The sequence below is a fragment of the Bubalus kerabau genome, chromosome 11 (genome assembly GCF_029407905.1).
Source record: "Bubalus kerabau isolate K-KA32 ecotype Philippines breed swamp buffalo chromosome 11, PCC_UOA_SB_1v2, whole genome shotgun sequence".
Lineage (NCBI taxonomy): Eukaryota > Metazoa > Chordata > Mammalia > Artiodactyla > Bovidae > Bubalus > Bubalus kerabau.
The window spans coordinates 75,810,738-75,835,933 of record NC_073634.1 but is presented as its reverse complement, the minus strand read 5'-3'; the positions used below and the strand labels follow the sequence as shown (position 1 = coordinate 75,835,933).

General features: G+C 47.6%; 1 protein-coding gene across 2 annotated transcripts in view; it reads right to left on the bottom strand.

Annotated features, from left to right (window-relative positions):
• The window catches only part of CIB4 (calcium and integrin binding family member 4), a 68,512-nt gene that overhangs the window by 17,163 nt on the left and 26,153 nt on the right, over positions 1 to 25,196 (bottom strand). Inside the window, exon 5 of one of the 2 annotated variants that reach the window (XR_008700019.1) lies at positions 15,734 to 16,676. The exons of the other annotated variant lie outside the window; for it this stretch is intronic. The gene's annotated coding sequence lies outside the window, so the exon portion shown is untranslated. Of the gene's footprint in view, positions 1 to 15,733; positions 16,677 to 25,196 lie in introns of those variants that run through there. 2 annotated transcript variants of the gene reach the window in all.

The following is a 25,196-nucleotide window of genomic DNA, read 5'->3' as shown; positions in this document are numbered from 1 at the left end:
CTTCTCTTGGATGTAACATGTTTTTTGCTTGGAAGGCTCAATATTATTAAGATGTTGATTCTCCTCAAATTTCCTGCAGAATTAATAAGGTTCTAAAGTCTTCCAGTTGATGTGTTTGTAGAAATTGACAAGCTGATTCTAAACTTTATATGGAAATACAAAGGGTCAAGAATAGCCAAGACAATCCTAAGGCAGAGAAACAAGGCTGAAGTACTTATACTGCTAGATATCAGGACCTTGCTAAGACTTTTGTAATCAATTCAGGGTGGTACTGATGCAAGGATAGACAAATCAATGGCCCGATAGAAATTCCAGAAACAGACCCATACATATATGGGTGCCTCATGTATAACAAAGATCACATTGCAATGGAGTAGGGGAAAGAAGAGGTTTTCCAATAAGAGATGTTGGGTTTAGTGGATATCCATACACAGAAGGAAGGAATCTTGACTCCTACCTCACACTGTACACAAAAATCAATTCCAAGATTGATCATAGATCCAATGTGGAAAACCGATAATTAAAAAAAGCGTAGCACAACACCTTCATAACTGTGAGGCAAAGATTCTTTAATAATACACACAAAGCTCTGATTATGAGAGAAAATCTTCATAAATTGGAATATATTAAACTTGAGAATGTGTGTAGTTCAAAAGACATCATTACAAGAGTGAAAAGGCAAGCCACAACAATCAATATATACTTCAACAGGTGAGTGGATAAACAGGCACTGGCACATCCATACAACGTAATACTTCTCAGCAGTAGGTAGATTCGTGCAACACTATGGACAATTCTTAAATGTATTTTGCTAAGTAAAAGAAGTCAGGTGTAATAATATATAATGTATGAGCCCATTTGTAAGACATTCTGGAAAATGCAAAACTATGATATAAGGATGGAAAACTGCTGGGTGGTTGCCAACATGTGGGGGAAGGGGACGGAGTTAATGACAAAGAAGCCTCACACGGAAATGCTTAGGGCGGTGAAACTGCTCGGTATGGTGCAGCTGTGACAGCAGCTTCACACCTTAGTACGTTTGTTTAAACCCATGGAACTGTATACCACAATGAATGAAGTTTACTGGCTACAAATTAAAAATGTTTTAAGTGCAGGATGTTAGTGAACTCAGGATGAAATGTAGGTCATGACAAATAAAAGTAACTATGTACAAATAAGTGACAAAATCTCACTGAAAGAATTTGGGAAAGAGGAACTGACCAAGCAACTTTGGAAAATAATGTTTCAATCGGGTACTGAAAGTCTAAAGACAAAACCCCCATAAACCAACATTGTACTCTAGATGGTAAATTTGTTTCTCACAGGAGTTCAGTTCAGTTCAGTTCAGTTGCTCAGTCCGACTTTGCTACCCCATGAACTGCAGCTCGCCAGGCCTCCCTGTCCATCACCAACTCCCGGAGTCCACCCAAACCCATGTCCATTGAGTCGGTGATGCCATCCAGCCATCACATCCTCTGTCATCCTCTTCTCCTCCTGCCCTCAATCTTTCCCAGAATTGGTCTTTTCAAATGAGTCAGCTCTTCTCATCAGCTGGCCAAAATACTGGAGCTTCAGCTTCAACATCAGTCCTTCCAATGAACACCTAGGACTGATCTCCTTTAGGATGGAATGGTTGGATCTCCTTGCAGTCCAAGGGACTCTCAAGAGTCTTCTCCAACACCACAGTTCAAAAGCATCCATTCTTCGGCACGCAGCTTTCTTTATGGTCCAACTCTCACATCCATACATGACTACTGGAAAAACCATAGCCTTGACTAGACGGACCTTTGTTGGCAAAGTAATGTCTCTGCTTTTTAATATGCTGCCTAGGTTGGTCATAACTTTCCTTCCAAGGAGCAAGAGTCTTTTAATTTCGTGGCTGCAGTCATCATCTGCAGTGATTTTGGAGCCCCCCAAAATAAAGTCTGACACTGTTTCCACTGTTTCCCCATCTATTTGCCATGAAGTTATGGGACTGGATGCCATGATCTTAGTTTTCTGAATGTTGAGCTTTAAGCCAACTTTTTCACTCTCCTCTTTCACTTTCATCAAGAGGCTCTTTGGTTCTTCTTCACTCTCTGCCATAAGGGTGGTGTCATCTGCATATCTGAGGTTATTGATATTTCTCCCGGCAATCTTGATTCCAGCTTGTGCTTCATCCAGCCCAGCGTTTCTCCTGATGTACTGTGCATATAAGTTAAATAAGCAGGGTGACAGTATATAGCCTTGACGTACTCCTTTTCCTATTTGGAACCAGTCTGTTGTTCCATGTCCAGTTCTAACTGTTGCTTCCTAACCTGCATACAGATTTATCAAGAGGCAGGTCAAGTGGTCTGGTATACAACAACATTAAGCACCTAACAATGTAAAACTAACAATGTTAATACTCCAATAAAAAAAGTCACCAGTCATGAAAAAAAGTAGAAAAATAAGATCTACAACCTGTAGAAAAATCAATTAATACAAACAGACCCAGAAATGACACCAATGATAGAATAAGCAGGTGCAAACATTAAAACAAGAATTATAAATATGCTATCATGGACAGAGGAGCTTGGTAGGCTGCAATCCATGGGGTCGTGAAGAGTTGGACACAACTAAGCGACTTCACTTTCAGTTTTCACTTTCATGCATTGGAGGAGGAAATGGCAACCCACTCCAGTGTTCTTGCCTGGAGAATCCCAGGGATGGGGGAGCCTGGTGGGCTGCCGTCTATGGTGTCGCACAGAGTCGGACATGACTGAAGCGACTTAGCAGCAGCAGCAGCAGCATATATATTCCAGAAGGTAGAGGAAAGCATGATGAGGAAAAATGATAAATCCATAGATTCAAGAAGTTCAACAGAATCCAAGCAGAAGAAACTTGAAGAAAAACAGCACAACACAGCACAATCAAACTGCTAAAAACCAGCAATAAAGAGAAATATATTTGAGGAGGGAGGTGTTGTGGGGGGACACATACACATAAAGAAACAAAGACAAAAATGACTCTGGATTTGTCATCAGAAACTAAGCAAGCCAAAAGACATGGAATATTACTCTCAGAGAGAATGGAAAAAGACTCTAATCCAATTATTCTATACCCAGCAAAAATATCTTTCAAACTTAAAGCAAATGACTTTCTTCTTCTGCCAAACAAAAGCTGAGAGAATTCATACGAGCAGATCAGAGCCACAAAAAATATTTTTTAAAAAAACTTCTTTGAGGAGAAGAAAAATATTAGAAGGAAAACTTGGATCTACACAAAAGAATGAAAAGCACTGGAAGTAGTAAATATCTGAAAAGACATAAAATATCTTTTTTTTTTTTTCTCATTTTAAGCCCTTTCCAAAGAGACAAATCCACATGTGTAGCTGGAATTTTCAACATCTCTCTGTCAGTAATTGACAGAACAATCAACAAAAAAATAATTAAGGATATAAAAGACTTGAAAAGATTATAAACCAATTTGACTTACTTGACATAGAGCACTTCTATCAAAGTGGTATACACACTTCTTCAAGTGCACTTGGAACATTTAGATAGACCAAGATAGACCATATTCTGAGTTTTAAAGGAAGTCTCAATAAAATTAAGAGGATTTAAATCACACAAAATATGTTCTGACCACAACAAAATTAAATTAGAAATCAATAAACATAAAGATATCTTGGAAATATCAAAGAGATCACAAGGGAAATTAGAAAATAATTTGAACTAAATAAAAACGAAAGCACAACACTGTATATTTGTGGTATACAGTGAAAGCAGTGTGTACAGAAAAATGAACAACATTAAGTACTTCTATTTAAAAAGAAAGGACTTATATGTGTATTTAAATGGAAAAAAAAAAGTCCCTCACCCTTTGGCGGGAGTTGGTCATTACAAGAAGAGTGGATCAGGAATTCCAGGTCTAACAACTAGTGGATGATGGAGCCTATTCTAACCCTGTGCTACCTGGGGAGCACCTGTGCTGCCCCTTAGGAAATGGATGAGCTTGTCACCAGAAACAGTGGCTTGGATGGAGCTTCTGGGCCCATCTGCCCAGGAGGAATTCCTAGTTCTGGGTCTAAACAGTCACCCCCAAGCACCAGAGTAACTCTACCAGAAGGTGGCAGTGTTGAGTCGAGTCATTCAGTCAGTTTTCAATCCTAACATGAATGAGCACCTACTGGGTACAAGTGGTTAGGTAAGGTTGTGACTATGTTACAGGCAGGTGGTATGATACATATTATGTTTTGCAAAGAGTGAAAACTAAAGCCTAGAGAAGGAGGACTCAAACTCCTAAGTCAATGCTTTGTCTACAGTTCTACTCTTGACTTCACTGGGTATGCATTTTTTCCCCCAAAAAAGTTCTCAAAAATCACATTCCTGCACACACAGAGCAGGCAGGGCTTGAGGTATTACCCTGAGTCCCATGCACCTGGCAGTTGGTGTTTGCGCAGAGAACAAACCAGCCAAACTGAAGGATGCGGCTTGCTCAGCTAGAGATGAGACACAGGCTCATGGCCTGAACTTGAAGCCGTAGGAGCAAGGCATATGTGAGTTACCATGGTAACAGGCCCTGAACCGGGGTCCTGGGGCCCCCAAGTGAGTCATCACTTCTGCCTTCTACGGAACTCAGTCTAGGCGCTTACAGAAGTCCCTGCAGAGTCTACGGCCATACTACCCTGAACTTGCCGGATCTCTTCAGAAGCATCTGCAGACACAGGCATGTAGGTGCATGCTCAGTTGGGTGTCCAACTCTTTGTGACCACATGGACTGTAGCCCACCAGGCTCCTCTGTCCCTGGGGATTCTCCAGGCAAGAATACTAGAGTGGGTTGCCAATTACTTCTCCAGGGGATCTTCCCAATCCAGGGATTGAACCTGTGTCTCTTCTGTCTCCTGCATTGGCAGGTGGATTCTTTACTGCTAGCACCACAGTGCTTTTTCTCAGGCAGGATAAAAGAAGGTCTGAATCAAGTACAAGCTGAGTGAAAGGACAAGCGAGAGGACAAGCGAACAGTGCTGGGAGACAGACCCACCAAGGGCTGAGAAGGAGAAACCAGCCAGGAGACAGAGCCAGAGCAGACAGTGTGGGTGGAGGTGAGCTGGGGAAACAGGGCCGCTCCTTCCTTTTCCACGGGCTCCCCAGTTGTCTCCTCCCCTTCCAGGTTCTCCTGAGGAGGAGAGGGCAACAGTGGGGCTTAACCTGGACCCTGAACCCTCGAGGCCCAGACTGGCCTGCGTAATCATCAGCAAGTAGCGAGAAGCCTTGCATTTTCATTTCAGGGAAGTTGGGGGCAGGGCGTGTGGACCTGAGAAATTCGCTTAGGTGAATGCACTCCCTCTGTTGGCCAAGCCCTGGAGGCGTCCTTCCCACGAGTTGTTTATAAGAAACGGACACGGTCTCTGTGTTTCAGATGTTCAGCCTTCCTGAAGTTTAAAAACAGAGAGGCCCGTGAGGGAGCTGTCTCCTGCTGACAGATGGGTTGGCAGCGACAGGCTGAGGATGCGTCCCGCCGGCAGCGGGAGGCACATCGCTAATGGAACAAATCAGGGAGAAAGGCAGTAAAAATGTTAAATATTATTAAACATCCATGAGACCACGTGGCCCAGACCTGGCTCAGACCCACCAGTCTCTGCCCTGATTCTAGGCCCGTGGGTACCTGCCACTGCCCCAAAAATCCTCCTCGAAGTGCCACCTGCTAACATCAAGATGCTCAGGGGACTACAGGCCTGGGTGTGGGGGTGGCCCAGGGGCCTGGCATTGTGCTGGGTGAGTCTTGAGGCGGGAAGTGGAAGGAGCAGAGGCTCTGGAGTCAGACTGACTACAGAGTTGCAACTTTTTATTTGACATCTACAAGATTCCTTGTAGCTTTTGAGGTTTATATGATCTCAATTTTTCAATAGTGTGACTTGCCCATATTACAGAGAAGGTTCTACGCACATTTGGATGTTAGCATTTTAATAAGCTGAGAGCAGCTCTGCAGTGTCTTACAGCACATTAAACAATATTCAAGTTCCTGGGTAACAAGAATAACAAGACAAGCTGTGTGAACTTGAGCAGATCATTAAAACTACCCCCCCCACCTTTTCCCCATCTGTAAAATGGGCAGAATCATAACTTTGCTTATGGGGTTTTATGGAGATCAAATGAGATCATATTTGCAAAACACCAAGTACTGGCAGGTCCCCCAATAAACTTTAACTACTATTAGTAATCTCTCCACCCAACTTCATTGTACTCCTCCATGTGCATCACCAATACCCCCAGGGACTGGCAGGGCTGTCTATTTAAAGCTCCCAAGTAAAGTTGCTACTTGGGCCAACATGTTGCCAGTAGCTGACCCTGCCTGCCAATGGGCACAGAAATGTTGGTCTGGGCCCCCATGGGTGCCTGCAGGGACAGCTGTCAACTGCAGCCAGAGGCATCACTGCCGTGTGAAATCTTCAGGGAACTCAAAGGAGAGAGGATCTCTGAGAAGAAAGGCAAGAACAGGGCTAGCATGTGGAGTGCCAACCTCGGCATAACCTAATTTTGTGGTTGACGATAGCAAAACCCAGAGAAGGCAACACACCAGCTGTGCATCTGAGTCTCACAGGGAGCTTTAATCAAAATTTACCTGCCTGAACCCACCAGTCTCTTTGAGTCAGTTACCTCTAGGGGCAGGACCCAAGAATCTATGACCTAGTAAGCTGCCCAGGTGCTACACTAAGTGACCTGGTCAAAGTCACAGTGCTAAGAAATGGCAGAGACATGACATCAGGCACTGTCCACCCCCCTCCCCTGCCCTGGACTGTCCCTTCTGGGACACAGCCTCCCATCAGCAAAGACTGGGATGGGGGTGTACAGCGCAGACAGCCTGTAGTCTCACCCCAGGGCAAACACCCAGCCCCAAAACATGCGTCTTGCAGAGAAACCTCACAAAGCTTCCTTCTCCTTAGAACTTCTCTCCATCACCCTCCCCTCCACAGGCTGTGGCCCAGCTCCGCTGAGAGTGGCAAGTTACATCACCGGGGCCCACGTGGGGCTGCCTCTCCGGCTCTCTCATCGCTCACAGGCAATTCCACCTGTGACAAACTGTCTCTCCTATTAGCATGTCCTTTAACTGTTTCCCGTCTAACTTCTCTCTTTCAATTTCTGCCAGATTTATTTAGGGACTGTTTCCATTTACTGCCTTCACCAGTCTAATGGAAGCCACTTCTCCCAGAGCACCAAGTAAAGTGCTATTGTTGAAAAAATGACTCCCCGGTTCAATCCCCCAGCTTTACTATTTTGTGGAATTACTAGAACAACAAGGGAAAAATGGCTCTTGACACTCAAGAGCAGCTGGCATCTGGGGAGGTGGGTCCTGCAGGTAGGAAGACCCCACCCCCCAGCCCTGGGTCCTGGAAGCCTGGAGGGAGAGAGCAGCTTTCTGCCCAATAGAGGAGGGATTAGTGTGGGGTAGAGGGAGCTGGGGATCCTCAGGAGACAGAGAGTGAGGAGGACAGATGGGAGGAGAGAGAGGAGGTGGGGGGGGTGCAAATGCTCTAAGATGGGACCCTCCCCAGGACCTCTCCTCCCCAACCTTCAGTGGTGAGACTGAAATTTGTATAGCACTTGGCCTGAGTGGTTTTGTGGAAACCAGTGAAGAGGTTGGAGGCTTTGGCTGGGTAAATTTGAAGTGAAGCAGGTGAGCAGGAGATGGAGGCAGAAGGGACATAAGCAAGACATGAGTCCCTCTTCCCTGTACCCTCTGCTCCATCCCCCAGAAAAAGAACAGAAGACTGGAGGAAGCTCTGTACTATTACAGGGCATAGACTCCTTGGAGGAAGGGTAGATCACAACTACTTCAACTCAATTTTAGGGGGCAGGGAGACCCCCAGATGCATGAGGGCTCAGAGAGTATTGCAGTGGGATTGTGTTCTCAATTTCAACGCTGTTGTACCATGAGCAGTGTCCACTTGTGGCTCAGGCTGGGAACCTACTAACAGTTTATATGGTTTTTCTGTGGAAAAAGTAAACAAAGTTCCAAATAGCCAATGTGAAAACACGCCAAAACACAATCTGTACCTGTACTTTAAAGGCAGTTTACGCAAAGCAGGAAACAGTGACGGAGGCAATGAGGTCAGCCAAGGCAGACCAGGCAGCGGACAGTTTAGGGAAGAGCCCAGAACAGAAGCCACTCTGCTTCTCACGGGAGCGGAGCTGCAGCGCTGCCCTATCCCCCACCCTCCTGGTGCTGGCCCATAGTTTATAAGCTGCCTTCCTGTCTGTAAGCAGGAGGGCTTCTCAGATGGTGTTGGGGCTGCTTTGCAGCTGTTTGGGGACACTCACCCTGGGTGCCCTGGGAACATGTTCCCCTGTGAACTCTGTAAGATGTGTGTCTTTGCGTTGAGATGACAATTTTTCTTTTATTAATACTTCTGAGCCACAACAGTTGATCCATTTCACCCCTCACTTGGAAACAACTGATAGAAACTGAAATGGGCTCACAGCACAGCCCCTGTGTCACTCACAGCTGCTACTCTCTCTCTCCTGTGATGCTCAGGGACTCTTAGTCTGAACTGGAGCAACTGAAAGGTCCTTTATTATTTGAATTCCTGATATTTTGGTTTACTGAAACCCCCAATGTCCTACTCTTCTCTTCCTCCCGTATCCTGGGAATATTGCCCCATCCCCCAGCAAGTTGCCCTTGACTTTGAAGGACCCAGCCAGCCAGCCATGATCCATCATCACCTAGCCATCAGAGTGGCTTCTGTTCTGGGCTCTTCCCTAAACTGTCCGCTGCCTGGTCTGCCTTGGCTGACCTCATTGCCTCCGTCACTGTTTCCTGCTTTGTGTAAACTGCCTTTAAAGTACAGGTACAGATTGTGTTTTGGCGTGTTTTCACATTGGCTATTTGGAACTTTGTTTACTTTTTCCACAGAAAAACCATATAAACTGTTAGTAGGTTCCCAGTAGTACCTACTGTTGGCCGGACCTCTATGCATCACACGTTATCCACGCTTTCCCTTGGGCCCAAGGAGACAGGCAGGAAGGAGAGAAACTGGTGCTTGTTAAACTGTATCTCAGATGTGATGTCAACCACATGCACATGTGTTGCCTCATTACAACCCAAACAGTAGATATTGTCAAGTTCATTGTATAGATGAAGGAAACCAAGGAGTGGGAAGGTTAAATAACTTCACCAAATAAGATCCTCAGACCTGAGCTCCTGGCATGGAGTGTGTTCCAGGAAGATGCTACATCACAATGTGGGGAAAAATGCACACAGAGATGTCAAGTTCCTGGGTCAGCATGTGGGTGGAGCCTGAGAGGGAAGAACATGCTTACGGTTAGTGCTGATGCAGCTCAAGAAGGACCAAGAGGAGGGCTGAAAAGGGTCCTGAGAATCCTGGCAGTTGAGGGAGTAGGAAAAGATGAGCTGATGCTGGGTCACAAGAGCCACGGAGAGCTCTACAGCCCCTGCCACATGGCACACCTGGAGAAGCGCTCACACACTACCCTCACGGACGACAGAAGACTGGATTGGACAACACGCACAGGTGCCTACTGAAAAAGCACAGGAAAGTGATCTTTGTGCGTCTGTGTCAACTTGGAGAGAGGTCTCTAAAGACGTCCCAGGGCTCTCTTTTATCATTGACTTGGTTTAAGGATATTTAAGAGCCCAGTTTTTATTTTGTGCCTTTATTCTCCCATAAGTGGAGAAGGAAATGGCAACCCACTCCAGTATCCTTACCTGGAGAATCCCAGGGACGGCGGAGCCTGGTGGGCTGCCGTTTATGGGGTCACACAGAGTCGGACACGACTGAAGTGACTTAGCATGCATGCATGCATCCCCCATAAGAGGTAAATGTTTTTGTGTGTTGCTACATAGTCAATATAATTATCATTTTAATGGCTGCATAATTCAAATTTCCAGAGTGGACAGCCCTACCTAGCTCATGCCTCCAAGGAGAACCTGGGAATCTAAATAGGAAAATAATTTTTAAAAACAAAGAAAGCAATACATGAAGATGTTTATTGAGAAATTATTTATAGTAGCAAAAATATATATATCCAAACCTGGAAACAATGTTAATGGCCTGCAATGAGAGGATGGTTGAGTAAATCAGAACTCAATGCAATTATGCAGCCATTAAAATGATACCAACACAGACTACATAGCAACATGAAAAAAACATTTATGCCTAATGGAAAAAAGCACAAAATAAAATTGTATCTGTTTATCTAGCGATGTAAAATGAAGTGTGCCTGGGGGAAAAGGTGGCAAAAGAAAACAGAAAATGACAACTTCTGTTAGGATGGTTGGGTGCTAAGGAATTACTTTTTAAGAAATGCATTTTAATGCAGACATACTGTTTTAACAATAAATTTAAAAATCAGAACAAAAAAAGAAAGTTCCGGGAAAATTTGCTAGAAAGCAAACAAACTTTTCTTCCAAAGCGATTAGATATAAGACTTTGCTTCTCTTTTCTGCTTTGCTCCCTGCGGGCCAAGGCTGGACTCCAGGAAGATCTGGGCTCCTGGCCCTCAGACCAAAGGCTGTGGGCTGCTCTTCTCCTACAAGGTCTGGCAGGAAACGCTCCATGAGAATGGAGGTTCAGCGGAAGAAGGCCCCAGGTCATTTCATGGTCTCTCCCTGTACCTTTCTGGATATATTCCAAAATATGAATCTGCAGCTGTGGGTTGGTAACTAACAAGTGGTGAGCAACTTTAATTTTTCCTGATAATTCTACTAGATTTTAAGAGCAATATTGTTGTTATTATTTAGTTGCTAGGTCGTGTCCAACTCCCTTGTGACCCCATGGACTGTAGCCCACCAGGCTTTTCTGCCCACACGATATCCCAGGCAAGAATATTGAATGAGTTGCCATTTCCTTCTCCAGGGGATCTTCCCAACCCAGGGACTGAACTTGAGTCTCCTGCATTGCAGGCAGATTCTCTACTGCTGAGCCACCAGGGAAGCCCCAAGAGCACTATTTCTCAGCTATAAAATAAGAATGGAATAGTGCCTTTTGCAGCATTTCATGGATGGGCCTAGAGATTATCATACTATTAATAAGTGAAGGTAAGTCAGAAAAAGAAAGACAAGTACCATGTTGATATCACTTGCACGTGGAATCTAAAACACAACACAAGTGAACATATCTGTGAAACAGACTCACAGACGTGGAGAACAGACGTGGTTGCCAAGGCAGGGAGGGGAGGAATGTCAGAGTTTGGGATTAGCAGATGCAAACTGTTATATATAGAATGCATAAACAACAAGATCCTCCTATACAGCAGCGGGAACTGTATTGACTAGCCTATAATAAACCATAACGGAAAATAATATAAAAAAGAATATATATATGCATAACTGAATTACTTTGCTGTACAGCAGAAACTAACACCACATTGTAAATTAGCTATACATCAATTAAAATAAAAATTAAAAAAATAAAACAAACTCAGAAGTGTCCCAGCATTCAGAGGGCAACAACCACTCCCTGCCTCCAGGTGCTATTCTTCTCTGAATGTTGCCTGAAATCACATCCAGCCGCCTGGAGCATTTTAGCATTTTCATAGCCATCCTCTCCTGCAGGCTACACACAGACCCTCTGTGGTAGGTGGGGCTGCTATCCATAGGTCCATTTCTCAGGCAGGGAAAACTGAGGCCACATACAAAATATAAACTCTGGTCCAGGACTTGGAACAACAAGCCTGATGCGCCTGGGAGACTTGAGGGCCTGCAACCTGGAGGCATCATCCAGCCCCAGCACACAGAAGGGGCCTGTTTTCTGTCAGGGACTGAGGCCAGAGCTGAGAAAAGTGGAAGTTCCCTCGCGGGGTCTTCTGTGGTCGAGGCTGCCCCGGGCCTGGCCTGGCCTTCCACCTGGGTGAATGGGTCCCCACACCCCAGCTCTGCAGAGCTGTGCTGGCCTGGAGCTCCAGGCGAGCAGCACAAGGCCTCCCCCACACCCACGCGGCTGGGAAGAAGAGGCAGCAGGGGCCCGAGGCCTGCAGAGAGTTGAAAATCCTGGGAACAGAGCCCCAGTCAGCCCAGCCAGCACCTCATTAGGAGGCCCAAAGCGGGGAGGGGGCACTTTAGGAACAACATTATTTATTCTATTTTTAAACAAGCCTGAGGTCTCTGGGGGCACAAATGAAGTTATCAGAAAAGACATGAGTAGAATAAAGCCCCAAGCCAGCAAAGCTGAGAAGGCCCCTGGGGACCAGGACTCTTGAAAAGCTGAGATGGGGTTTGTTTATCTTGTGCTCTGAGAGCACAGGACTGGGACCAGGGTGCTGGACAAGGATGTCCCAAAGCCCTCTGCAGCCTGTTCCCTCTGGGCCCCCGGGGAATTCGGGTGCGAGCTCTACTCTAAACGGTCCCATCAATGTCATCTGCAGCAGGGAGGGAAGAGGCACCACCTCTGGAAGGAAGCCCGGGTTCACTTCCCACCTCTGCCACATGAATGTCTTTCCCGGTGGACAGAGCCCAGGGGAGCTGGTGCTGCAGGGCACCTGCTCCCTGCCCGGCCATCCCTGGCTCCACACTGGACAGGCCCTCCACCTGCCAGAGCCTCCATTTCCTCATCTAGCAATGGGCTGGTCATTCTCACCTTGATTCCCAGGTAACCCTCTTGGGGAGAAGCAATGAGACAGTGTGTGCCCCTGGGGAGGGCTGGACTCGCGTCTCACTGGATCCCAATGCTCTGAAAAGCGGACTGGCTTGTCTTTCCCGTCTCAAAGCGTAGGAAGCCAAGGCTCCGCGGAGTTGAGTGACTCGCCCTGAAGCATTCAGACTCAGGCCCACCTGGTTCCCAAGTCTGCTTTCCCTCTGGTGGTGGGGCAACTGCCTGACAAGTGCTCTTGGGAGATTTGAGAGAAACACAAGTCACTGACAGAAGTGATTACAGGACTGGGTGGGTGTGGCTGGATGAGAAACACCTCTCAGAAGTAAGCGATGGGAGAAGGAGCAAGGTGAGTAAGACTTGCAGTCAATGGTCCTGGTTTCTGATTTTGCTTTGAACTGCAGACAGCCACCACAGCCACTTCCCACTTACTGGCTGGGTCCAGCAAGATGTGACATGTGAGATGGTGGGGAAATGGTCAAGCTCTGTGCAAATGAAAGCCAAATGTCTCTCCAGTCCTGTTCCCGACACCTCACCCTCATTACCATGTGAAATATGGATTAAGCAGATTGCACCCAGGGAAGCAATGGAAGGGCTCCACATTTCCCCTACTAGGGGCACCACAGAACGGACTCATTGGAAAAGACCCTGATCCTGGGAAAGATTGAAGGCAGGAAGAGAAGGGAACAACAGAGGATGAGGTGGTTGGATGGCATCACCGACTTGATGGATATGAGATGGAGCAAGCTCTGGGAGTTGGTGATGGACAGGGAAGCCTGGCATGCCGCAGTCCATGGGGTCGCAAAGAGTCGGACATGACTGAGTGACTGAACTGAACTCAGGGGCAGCAACCAGAGGCTGCTATAGGTATAGCATAGTCCACTGGCATGCACTGGGGGACGGGCTGCCCTTGGCCATCCTACAGGCTCCCTCCAGCCCTGCTGCCCCAAGTTAAAACCCACAGGTCTTGTGCCTTGCCCTGGAGTCTACATAGAAAGTTGAGACCAAGAAGGAAGGAACTGGCCCAAGGCCAGGCAACCAGAGGAGGAAAAAGCTGGAACCAGAACCCAGAGTTCTCCCCACTGTCCAGGCTCTCCTAACTACCTATGCGGGAGGCATTATACATCCACCGGGAAGACAAGGAAACTGAGGCCTCGGGAAGAGCCGTGGCATGCCCAGGCCTGCCGTGTCTGCGCTGTGGCCAAGGCTGGAGGCCAGATCCTGTCTCTCTGCTGCTGGGCCAGAGCAGAGACTGCATCCTACATCACTGAGCTTTTTTCTGAAATGAACCACTTCTTAATTCTTTGGCTGAATGTCTAAATAAGGATTTTTGCCAATTCTGAGCCTTGCTAACTGATGAAGCTGTCAGAAAAAGATCTAATGATGCTTGAAAATGCGGGGAGTGAGCCAGCTGCCAGATTGCCTTCCCAGCCCTGCCTGCACATCAGGGAGTCAGGACCCTCCCACTGTTGGAGGGGGTGTGAGCCCTGGAGGCTGAGACTCTGCTGACTTTCATCAACTGTATGACCCTTTTGGATCCTCTGCTCACCAGCTGTAAATGCAGATAACTCTGAGGATTAAATGAGATGCTATGTGTGCAATGCCCCAGCACAGAGCCCAGTCGGGCACAGATTTCAGGGCTGGCTGGGATGGTGGGAGGGTGGGGCAGAGTGGCCAGTGATCTGAACTCTGCTGAACAGACAGGGGTGGGCCTGACTGCAGCCCTGGGCGAGAGAGAGCTGAAGCTGCCAGCTCCATTTGGGGAGGCCCCGAGTCAACCCCCAGTATTTATCTTGGGAGGGACAGATGAAAGGCTCAGAGTGACCTTAGGACCTGCGAGATTGAGCCCTTGGGTGGGAGCCTGGGAGGCTGGGCTGGGGCGCTTGGCAGGCCAGTCCCGTCCCTTTGTTCTCTCTCCTTTCTCAGTGGAACATTTGTTCACGCGGGAACCCTGGGCACTAGGGGTGGGGCCTGGCTTGGGGACCAGGGAATCTGACAATTCTCAGGCCTGCCACTGGAGCCTGAGAGACTGGACTCTGGGAAGGGCCCTTCTGAAATGAGCTGGAGTGAAGGGCAGGCCTTCCCTGCACATGAGACCCATGTGTGTGACCTGCCACTTAAGGGCATGTTCTGGGAGCATCCCAGCCAGAGACGGGAAAGTCATTCTCCCTTCAATCACTGACTGTCCAGACCACCAGCTTCTTCCCATCCTCCTTTCTCCTCCTATTACACACATGTGCACACGGGTAGACATACATGCACACACCCACATGTGTTGCCTGCTTGGAGGCCTTGAATTCGTCCTCCCCAATAGATGGAGAAGTATGAAGAACAAACAGGTCTTGGGTGCAAATGCATCTTTGCAATTGTGGGACTGTGGGTAGAGCTTTTAATCTAGATGCCTCTTCCTCACCTGTAGAGCAGGTCTGTGCTTCACAGACCTGGTGAGGAGCCAATGAGGCAGAGTGTGAATAGGACTTGTAACTGTGAGGTTCATGACTAATGGTAGTGGACATTTGGGGCTGGAAAGTAGGATTGCTGTAACTATCCAATCTGCTGCTATTTTTAACAAGCCAGGGAGACTATTTGAGAGTGAGGGAGGGGTTCAGGGCAGTGGCCTAAATACGGCATGAAGATTACCACTGAGCACAGCTGTCATGGCCTAGGCCGGGGGTTATCAAGACACCCCCACCCACCACTAGCCTGCCACCTTCCCTCCATGCCCACTTCTCTGTCCCCTGGCTGAATTTGGTGCTCTCAGAGGACAGCCCCAAGCTCACGGGAGCCGAGAGGTGGTGAATGTTAGGAGCAGGCAGACTAGTTCCTCATCAAGGAACAAACCTCAGACAGAGCCCATCAGAGGACATGGTGGGAATTCAGAACATGGAGTGTGGAGAAAGCTTTGTTGAAGCCAGAGGTGAGTGTTCCAACCTTGGCTCGGGCTTCGATGGGCCCTTGACCTTGGACAGTCATGTCCCATCTGTGGGCCTTAGTTTTTTCATCTGTCAAGGCCTCTCTGCCCTTGGGAGGTGCAGGGAGGTGGTGGCCATGAGAAGGCTTTTGCCGGGGTCCAGCCCCGGTGGATCCAGGGAATTCGAAGCGGGGACGGCGTCGGCGAGGATCAGGAAACAACTGCTTAATTAAACTTTAAGTAAGGATATAAAGAGTAATAGAATAAGGATAGCTCAGTGAGGAAATTCAGTGGAGAAAAGAGGCTGAAATAAGGATAGCTCAGTGAGGAAATTCAGTGGAGAAAAGAGGCTGAATAATTCAGCCAGAAGGTGAGAGAAAGAACGACACGGGGAGACCAAGTTTTGGTGAACAAGGCCCGCACTTTATTTTCCAAAGTAGTTTTTATACCTTAAGTTATGCATAGAGGATAATGGGGGAAGGGGTAGAGTCATGCAGCAAGCCAGGCTTTCTTCCTGCAAACTTATCATATGCAAAAGCTTAGGTGATTTGCATCATCTTCCGGCCCAGAGGCCTGTTAACATTTTAAGACCCTTTCTTCAGAAAACTTATTTTTCTCTAAAGGTGATTGGTCAGGAGCCAACCTCCAAAAGCATTAGATAAAGTTGCATTCCTACAGAGCAAAGGTGTGGTGGGCTATAACAAGAAAAAGAATTAACTCAAGGGTCCAGGTTACAAACATTAAAGCTACTACTTACACCAATTATATTAATCAATACACTGCCAGGGATACAGCAGGTAAGGGATATGGAAACTTAGCAGCAAACATTGGCCCAACAAGTGAAAATCCCTTCACCAATACAATTTCTAATCAATCTTTTAACTGCTCAAAGGAATCTGTATTTAGACAGTTTAGAACATGGAGCTGTAAGTTAACTCTTTTTTCAGAGAGAGGTAGTGGGGGACAGCCCCCCGTAAAGTCAGAGGTGTAGGTGAAAGCACAAAGCAGAAAGTAGGCAGACTCTGGTTTTGGGGGGTAGATGCTTGAGAATTTCCAGGGGGACTCCTGAGGCTCGATCCCGCCTTTGCGTATGCCGAGCCTCCTTCCTCATGACCTTTGTCATGGGCGGAGTTCCTCACGCTGGCTCCGGCAGTGATAGAATTCCTGTTGAGCTATTCCAGATCCTGAAAGATGATGCTGTGGAAAGTGCTGCACTCAATATGCAATATGCACTCAATATGCAATATGCCGGCTCCCGGCAGGCTTTGACAAAGTTGATCCAAAAGTACACTAGGAAAACTCCCAGACCCCTTAGTCACTGCTGTCCTTCGCACCCTGATCTCTTCTCAGATGGACAGGTGGATTCAAATTCTCCCCGTGTGCCATCACCCATGGAAAAAGAGAACCTAAGGGCCTTTGGGACCCCTTCCAGCTGGAGACTCCGCCAGACAAAGCAGGATGGTCATTTATAATAATAGAGTTTTCACTGGAAGACTTGCTTACCCTCTTTGACCCTCTGCTTCCCCAGCTGTCAATGCAGATAATAACTCAGCCAGCCGAAGGCTGTCGGGAGAGTTGAGTGCAGGTGCCTGAGGGCTGAACACTAACTAACCCTGGCCCAGTCACAGGACGGTACTAGAGAGGTCCCAACCATACCCTTGGGAGAGGTGCTGCACCCAGACTTGCCTGGCTGCCCCAGAAGCCGCTTGGCATCCTCAGAATTTAGGAGTGGATGCCATCAGCGTGACCAAGAGGTCTGGGGCTGGATCTCTGAGAGGGACTGTGCCCACCAGGTAGGCTGGGACCACCCGGTCCCAGTATTTAGCACTGGGGTTGAGAATCAGAGCTCTGCAAAGCCCCCCAAGGTTTGTTATTCTCCTGTTTGTTCTTAACCTTGAATTTGCTGAGAAAAGATCTTCTAAGCCCCCAACACCTCATTTAGTGTACAACATATGATAAATGCATAAGCACTTCTAGGGTGCATCACTGAGGACCAGGAGTGAGAACCCTTATCATCAGACTCCAAAAAATGTCCCTTACCCATGGGAATTGTTCTCTGGTAATTGATAGGACAAGGAATGACATTTCCCAGGGGTCTGTGGAAAGGGAAGGGGCTCCTAGAGCAGCCTGCCTGGGATGGAGGGTGGTGTGGGGGTGGGAAGGGAGAGGGAACAGCATGAGAGTAAGGCTCAGAGGATACCAGCCAAGCGGAGCATTTGGGAGGCTGGCTGTGGAGAGTGCAGGAGAAAAAGTGTGGGGACAGCTGCTGTCTGTGTGAAGATTCCGAGGCAGCATCAATGAGGACAGGGTGTTTTTGAAACGTTTTCAAAACGTGTTACTGAATATCAGGAATGCAGGTGTCAATCCTTTATAAAGATGACAGGTTGAACACTCGCATCTGTTTTCATTCCCTTCTGACACCCACTACAATTATAGTAAACGAGTCTTTAGAGGCATGACCCACAAAAACAGAGAGAACACAAGGAAATAGCAGCCATTCCTCAGCAACACACTCAGGAGGCAGGTGGACGAGAGGTAACTGACCCAGCAGATGCCAGAGGGCAGGACCCTGAGACTGCAGCAGGGAACTCATTACCAACCAGTTCTACATCCCAGAAGTTTCTAGAGGCTCTGGACCTCGAAATGTCAGGTTGCTCTGGAAATAGATGTTAGCTAAAAAGAGACTGATGACAGTGTTGTGAAGCAGTTGGAGTTCTAGACCTCCCTTGCTTTTGACGCTGAGGGGTGATTGTCCCTCCCCAGCCCCCCACAGAGGGTTGTTCTCCCAGGAGAGTGTAACAGAGGCTCTCTGCTCTGGGGATGTCAGCCACGGCTGAGAACTGGAAATTAAATCAATATACATGTGCTGGAGTCTGAACCTCCAGCAGTTCTCTTCCTGACTGAGCACCAGAATCCTGGCAGCCAGAACTTACTTCTGTTCTCCAGCGTGTCCTCAAGAAATGGCCCCTTTATGCATGGTGTGGCCTGTGGGATCTTTGTTCCCTGACCAGGGATTGAACCCATACCCCCCCTGCAATGGAATGCAGAGTCTCAGCCACTGGATTGCCAGGGAAACTCCCCTATTAAGGGAATTTACATAAAGTAAAACTCACTGTTTTTTTTAAGAGTACAGTTTGGAGACTTCCCTTGTGGTTTAGTGGATGAGATTGCAGGCTCCCAAAGCCAGGGGCCTGGGTTTGATCCCTATGGGCAACTAAGATCCTATAGGTTACAGCTAAGCCTGAGTGCCACAACTACTATGACCGCATAGCTGAAATTTAAAAAAAAAAAAAAGACTACAGTTCGCTGAGTTTAGACATTGGACACAACCATTCCAACCAAGACAGAGAATACTGCTGCCGCCGCCAGAAGTTCCCTTTGCAGTAAATGTTCTCATAACCCCAACTCCTTGTTGCCACTGATCTTTTCTCAGCCCTAGAGTCTTCTTTTTCCCAGAAGGCCACGTACCCAGAATTAAGCGGGATTAGTGTTTTGTGTTGGCTCCTTCCACTTTGCATCACGTGTCAGATTCAGCCATGACCCTCGTTTCGGCAGTTCATCACATGTTACTGACTACTGTTGCCTTGTACACAGTTTATCTAGCCACCCAGCTAATGGCCCTTTGGGTTGTTTCTAGTTTTTGGTTCTTACAATTAGAGTGGTTGTGAACATTCAAAAAAAAAAAAAAAAAGGCCCCTTCAGGGAAGCTCCGAGTTAATAAACCACACTCAGGGACTCAAGCTCTGAAACAGGTTTTTAGCAGCAACACTCCCAACTCTTAATTATGAGAAAACAGTTACTAAGCATTCAAGGAAGGCCTCTGATGTGAAAGAGGTGACCCAAAGCTAATGGGAAACAGCACCTTGGATTACAGGTTGGAGAAGACATTACATTCAGGAAAAATGAGGATACTTTTTTTTAAAGAAATAAACAGAGAATAAAAATGAGCTCTTGGGAATGAAAAGCATGATGGCAGAAGTGAACAACTAAACTGGAGGTGAAGATACAGTTGAGTAAAGTTCCCCAGAGAAAAAGCAAAGGGATGAAGATGAAACATATGAGAGAAGAGATGAAACATAAAGGACCGACCCAGGATATACAGCATAAGAATGTTGCAGAGAGAACAAGACAGAAGGGAGAAATTACCAAAGAAATAATTCATGGACGTGTCCCTGAATGGAAGAACAGTTTCCGTACTGAATGGGCCCTCTGCATGCCCAGTACTGGGAGAAAAGGACCCACACTAACTCCCATTGCTGGAAATTTCAGAATACTGGTGTCAAAGAGAAGCCTCCAAGTTTTCAGAAAGAAAAAAAAAAAAAAACAGATCACAAAAAAGAGATTAGAAAACAGAAGGGCTTTGGACTTCTCAGTAATAACAGTGAAAGTGAAAATGTAATAGACTGATGTTTTCTAAACTCTGAAGCAAAGTTGATATCGAACCTATAATTCTCCATCTGAACTCCCAATCAAGTGTAAAGAGAGAATAAAGACATTTTCAGATATGTAAGGTGTCAAAACACTTACCCCCATGCACCCTTCATAAGGAAGCTACCAGAGTATGTGCTCCACCAAAACAAGGGAGTAGAGAGAGAAAGAGGAAAAGATAGGAAATGGAAGATTCAAGCGAGAGGTGAAAGAAGCCGGACGACTGTGGAAGGAGATTCCAGACCAACAACAAGTACCAGGCTCCAGAGGGCTGGCCAGCCCTTGTTAGAGTGGATTGGAGGACTCCAAGAGAAATTTTGCCACGAAAAGGGAATGTTCAGAAAAGATCTCCCTTCTGAATGCCTTTAGAGGAGATTGAGATGATTGGCCGGGGGTTGGTGTCATATTTACTAATAAATACATAGAAAAGTAAGCAAAAGCAGTGATTAAATCTAGGAAAGACAACAAAAAATGTGCAAAAAGGGAAAACTAACCATAGTCTGTCTCATGATTCAGCTCTGAGTAGCACATTCAGCCATGATAATGGAAACACTGTATAGTGACTGAACTGAAATCATTAGGTAACTGTACTAGAAGGGCAGAGGAAGGGGGAGTTACAGGCAGGGTGGGTGTGGGAGTGACAAAGAGCCTCTTCTCTTGGGGGTGGGGGTGCGGGGGTAGAAATCAAAGGCTGAGTTATCAAGAAGGGGCTGAAAATGGTTGCCTCCAGAGAAGGGAAACGGGGGAGGGCAGTCCCCATAGGGCAACTTGATTCTCAGCCTGCATAAAAAATTTATTTAAATACTATATAGTGGTGGTTTAGTTGCTAAGTTGTGTCCGACTCTTGCAGCCCCATGGACTGTAGCCTGCCAGGCTCCTCTGTCCATGGGATTCTCCAGGCAAGAACACTGGCATGGTTGCCATTTCCTTCTTCAATATGTGTGCGTGTATGTATATATATAATTTTTAATTAATAAAACACAATCCCATCCTTGCCCCTCCCACTCTGGTGGTTTCTGGAGAGGCTGAATAACCATGAGGGCTTTTCATTGTCCATAGCCTTGGGAGTGAGTTCATTCCAAGCTATTCTAAGCTTCCCTGGTGGCTCAGACGGTAAAGAATCTGCCTGCAATGCAGGAGACCTGGGTTCAATCCCTGCGTGGGGAGGATCCCCTGGAGAAGGGAATGGCAACACGCTTTGGTACTCTTGCCTGGGAAATCCCACGAACAGAGGAGCCTGGTGGCAGTCCTGCTGCTGCTGCTGCTAAGTCGCTTCAGTCGTGTCTGACTCTGTGCGACCCCATAGATGGCAGCCCACCAGACTTCCCCATCCCTGGGATTCTCCAGGCAAGAACACTGGAGTGGGTTGCCATTTCCTTCTCCAATGCATGAAAGTGAAAAGTGAAAGTGAAGTCGCTCAGTTGTGTCTGACTCTTAGCGACCCCATGGACTGCAGCCCACCAGGCTCCTCCGTCCATGGGATTTTCCAAGCAAGAGTACTGGAGTGGGTTGCCATTGGGTCACAAAATGTCAGACACAACTGAGAGACTAACACACATACATATTTCAAGCAGATGGGCTCAGCCTATAGCAGGCCTCTGAAAGGCTCAGAAACACTGGGGCTGAAACCTCAGAAGCCACACCTGGAGCAACTCCTGACACCTCAGGCGTGTTCCCAAACCTCAAGGTGCTTTTTCAGATTTGATGCTGCGATAAAACGAGTAGGGATCAGGCTGTGCCCAGACCACCTGCCTGTAGGAACCCCAGAAAGGGAGATGAAAAGAGGCCGGAGGTATGTGGTAGCCCTGTTATTAGGGGAGCTTCTACCAGACTCTTGGTACTTCTACCAGAACCCAAGATGTTCCCCCAGGTCCTGCTGCTGGCTGTCCGAGTCCTGGAAACTAGAAACCCGCGTGGGTCACACCATGCCAGTACTCATCAGTGTTTATAGAAAGGAAGATCGTTATTTACAAGAACAGAAACATTGAGCTAATTCATGTTTAAATATACCAAACAGAGCAGCAGACAAAAAAAAACAAAAAACAAAACCAGAAACTTCTGGATAAAAGGGGGCAGTGAGCCCCGGCTTAGCAGGGCCTTCCTGTGTCCCTGCTGGACTCTGTTGCTCAGGCTGCTCCTGCCCTGCCCTCCACGATGGGCAGACCCTTCCCAATGTTAGCCAACCTCCTTTTTCCACGAGTGTATCCAAGTTAGGAAAACAGAACTTTCTTCCCAGATCACTCAAGACCCTGAGCCAAGTAATACCGGTACCCAGAGCTCCCTTGGGCCCTGTTCTCCAAGCTTTTCCAGAGAAGTGTTCTGCACAGGGTGAGTCACCCAGCTCCCATCCTTCAGACCACAGAGGACACGGGGATACTTAGGTCCCTACCTCCCATCAAACCTCTCCTTGCTTCTTTTGGGAAACTCAGTTTTCTGCTTCAATCAAGATCAGAAAGGCACAGAGAGAAACTTGAGTCCTGGATCTTAATCCCCCAAAGCTAGTCTGAGAACCAGAAATGATCAGCAACAATGTTCTTGACAACCAAGAATGGAGGGAGAGAAATAAAGTGAAAAAGGGATGTGTATGGAAACAACAGTTGTTGCTTCTGGGATTAGATCCTTCTTACACTTTTGTTCTAAAATTAATATCTTTACAAAGTGAAATGATTGTGGATGACATATTTTCTTAAGTCCTTACTTGACAAAATTGGAAAGTTAGCATCACTAGCTAGTCCTTCCACAAAATAATAATTTTGGGAGGGGGAGCAGATTTCACTGGACTATGAACATCCAGAGTTTGAGATATATTGTAATAGATGACCCAAAGAAGAGTAAGACCAAGCTCCGGGTCAGAAACAGAACCGCAGAGGGTGAGAAGGGCACCAATGCATGCAGTCCAGTGGCCACTGACACCTAAGCATGTGCCGAAACACCACCAGCTAAGGCTTGGCCTGCTCCCACTTGGTGTCCTTTTGTGACAGGGAGCTCACTTCCTCTGTGTACAGCTCTGATTATTACAAAGTGCTTACTTTGTATTGTGGAGAAACCTTCGTCCTTGGACCCAGGCCTACACTTGGGAGCCCCTAGAAGCAGCCCTTTCACCTGCAGGAAAACAGCTCCCTTCTGCACCCTTTGCCTTCCAGTCTTCTTTGACTTCTATTTGCTCCCCCTCACCACCAGTCACTCCTCTTGTGAAGTGACTTGCTTGGGATCACTTGCCTGGCAAACGAGTTCAAAGCCAGCTCCTCTGCTCCTGGCCCTGCGCCCTGCGCCCTAGCTCTCTCCATGTGGCAAAGGCTCAGTGTTCTCAATTCAGGAGATGGTACTGGCTGTTCAGAAACAGTTGGAAAGGCAACAAAGAATCCAAAATGGGAGGGGGGAACCAATATACAAAAAAAGTCAATGTGATCCCAATAAACACGTAGAGATCCACATTAAAAGTGAAAGTATGGAAGGAAACAAGGCAAGATGGTCACGATGGTCATTCTTTAAGGTAGGCTACCTGATGATTTTTATCACACCTTTGCTTTTCTCTCTGTGCTTTCCAATTTTTCTGCAATGATGTGGTTTTTATTTGTAGGATAGGATAAAATAATGACCATTTAGAAGGATGAAATAAGAAATGTCAAATTAAAGTAATCACATCCCAAGACACACCCCCTCCGCCCACTCAGTTCCCAGCCACTGTTCGGTGAACAAGCTCCTGGGGCTCTTGGGCCCTGGGCGGTGGTCCGTCCCCAGACCCTCACACACTGCAGCACTTTACAGCAGTCTCACGTTCTTGCTGCCTCAGCGCCCAGCCCTTGACTGACAGATGACGAGCCTGAGGTCAAGTAGACCCCAGACCACCCGGGGTCATGGCCAATGTGCTCCTGCCATCTGCCTCTCGTCCGTTTTCTCCAGCCTTGGAGCCCCAGCCCAGCCCCCAGGTGGAAGAAAGGAGAGGATGGGGAACAAAACGGAGGGTGCAGAGGACCATGGCTCATCCCTGCCAGGTCTGTTACACGCACAGGGCGTGCATATTGTTTGTACAGACAGGAGATTAAACTTAGAGGAGAGATGTGTCATCCGTGGAGTGTGATGGAGCTGGGCCTGGACCCAGCCCTCTGATCCAGTCCAGTGCTTGCTCCTCCGGGGCTCAGATCACAGCCCCTAGGCGTGACTGGTGTGCTGGGTCCATGCAGAGTGCTCAGGCCACAGGTCACACCAACACCCTCTGTGCCAGCCCTCCAGGGCGGGTCTTTGCCAGCTGCTCCCTAGGGCACCTGGCAGTCGTAGGCACATGTCAGAGCCAAGCCCTGATTAAAAGTGGAGGCCCGGCCCAGGGGTCAAAGTCCTGTCTGTTTTCCAGGTTCTGCGGTGTCACATGGCCCTGCGTGAGTTGTTCCCCTGTTGGGGACTCAGTTATCCAAAGGATAAAATCAGTGGAGAGCATTTGACAGTGATTAGACTGGCAATTTACAAGTCTTTTTTTTACCCCAAGCCTAGCATTTGGGTACTCTGAGACTGACCCGTGACACTGTCCCCCATCCTGGATGACAGGGCAGAAGCTCCCCATTCAGCCTGGCCTTTGGGTGCCCCCTCACCCCAGCTCCCTGTTTGGATAGTCTAGGTCTTAGAGAGATGTTCCCCACCTCAAATAGGAGTGTTTGGGGGTGTGGGGATGTGCAGGGCTGTGTCTGTGTGAGTCAGGGGTCCCAAGAGGACAGGCTCCCTACTATGTAGCCGGGACATTTTCCAGGGATGTCACCTTGTTGAGGATTCTGCTCTCAGCTCACCTCATCCCCTCCCCCTGCCTCTCCCTCGCTTTTGGTTTCCTTGTCTTCTAGGCTCCAGCCTCTATTGCAAGCCCCAGGCTCTGTGTTCCTTCTGTTTCTGCCCTAGAACAGGTCTGTCACTGGGGAGGGGCCGCCCCTTCCCCTCCCTTCCAACCCCTCTGTGGTCTCTTCCTCAGGATCCCACCACCTCCCACTCCCATCCCTGCACCCACCTCCCGGGGCCCTCTTTAAAGAGGTGCCCACAGCGCTCAGAGCCAGTTTTGTTTCAGACAGAAATGAAGATGGACTTTCATTGTACAATGACACTTTCAAACCATTATTCTGCCGAGACCCAAATGAAAAATCAGCAAGTCTGACACCGCTGTGATTTGTTCATATGACGCTGCCTCTTTGCACAAGTTTAATTAAAATTTCAGGAGCCCTTTATTGTGCACCTCTGGGCTCTCCCAGGCGCCTTGGGGGAAGGGCAGGGTCTTTTTACAACAGAAGCCAGTGCTCAAGGACGGTCCCT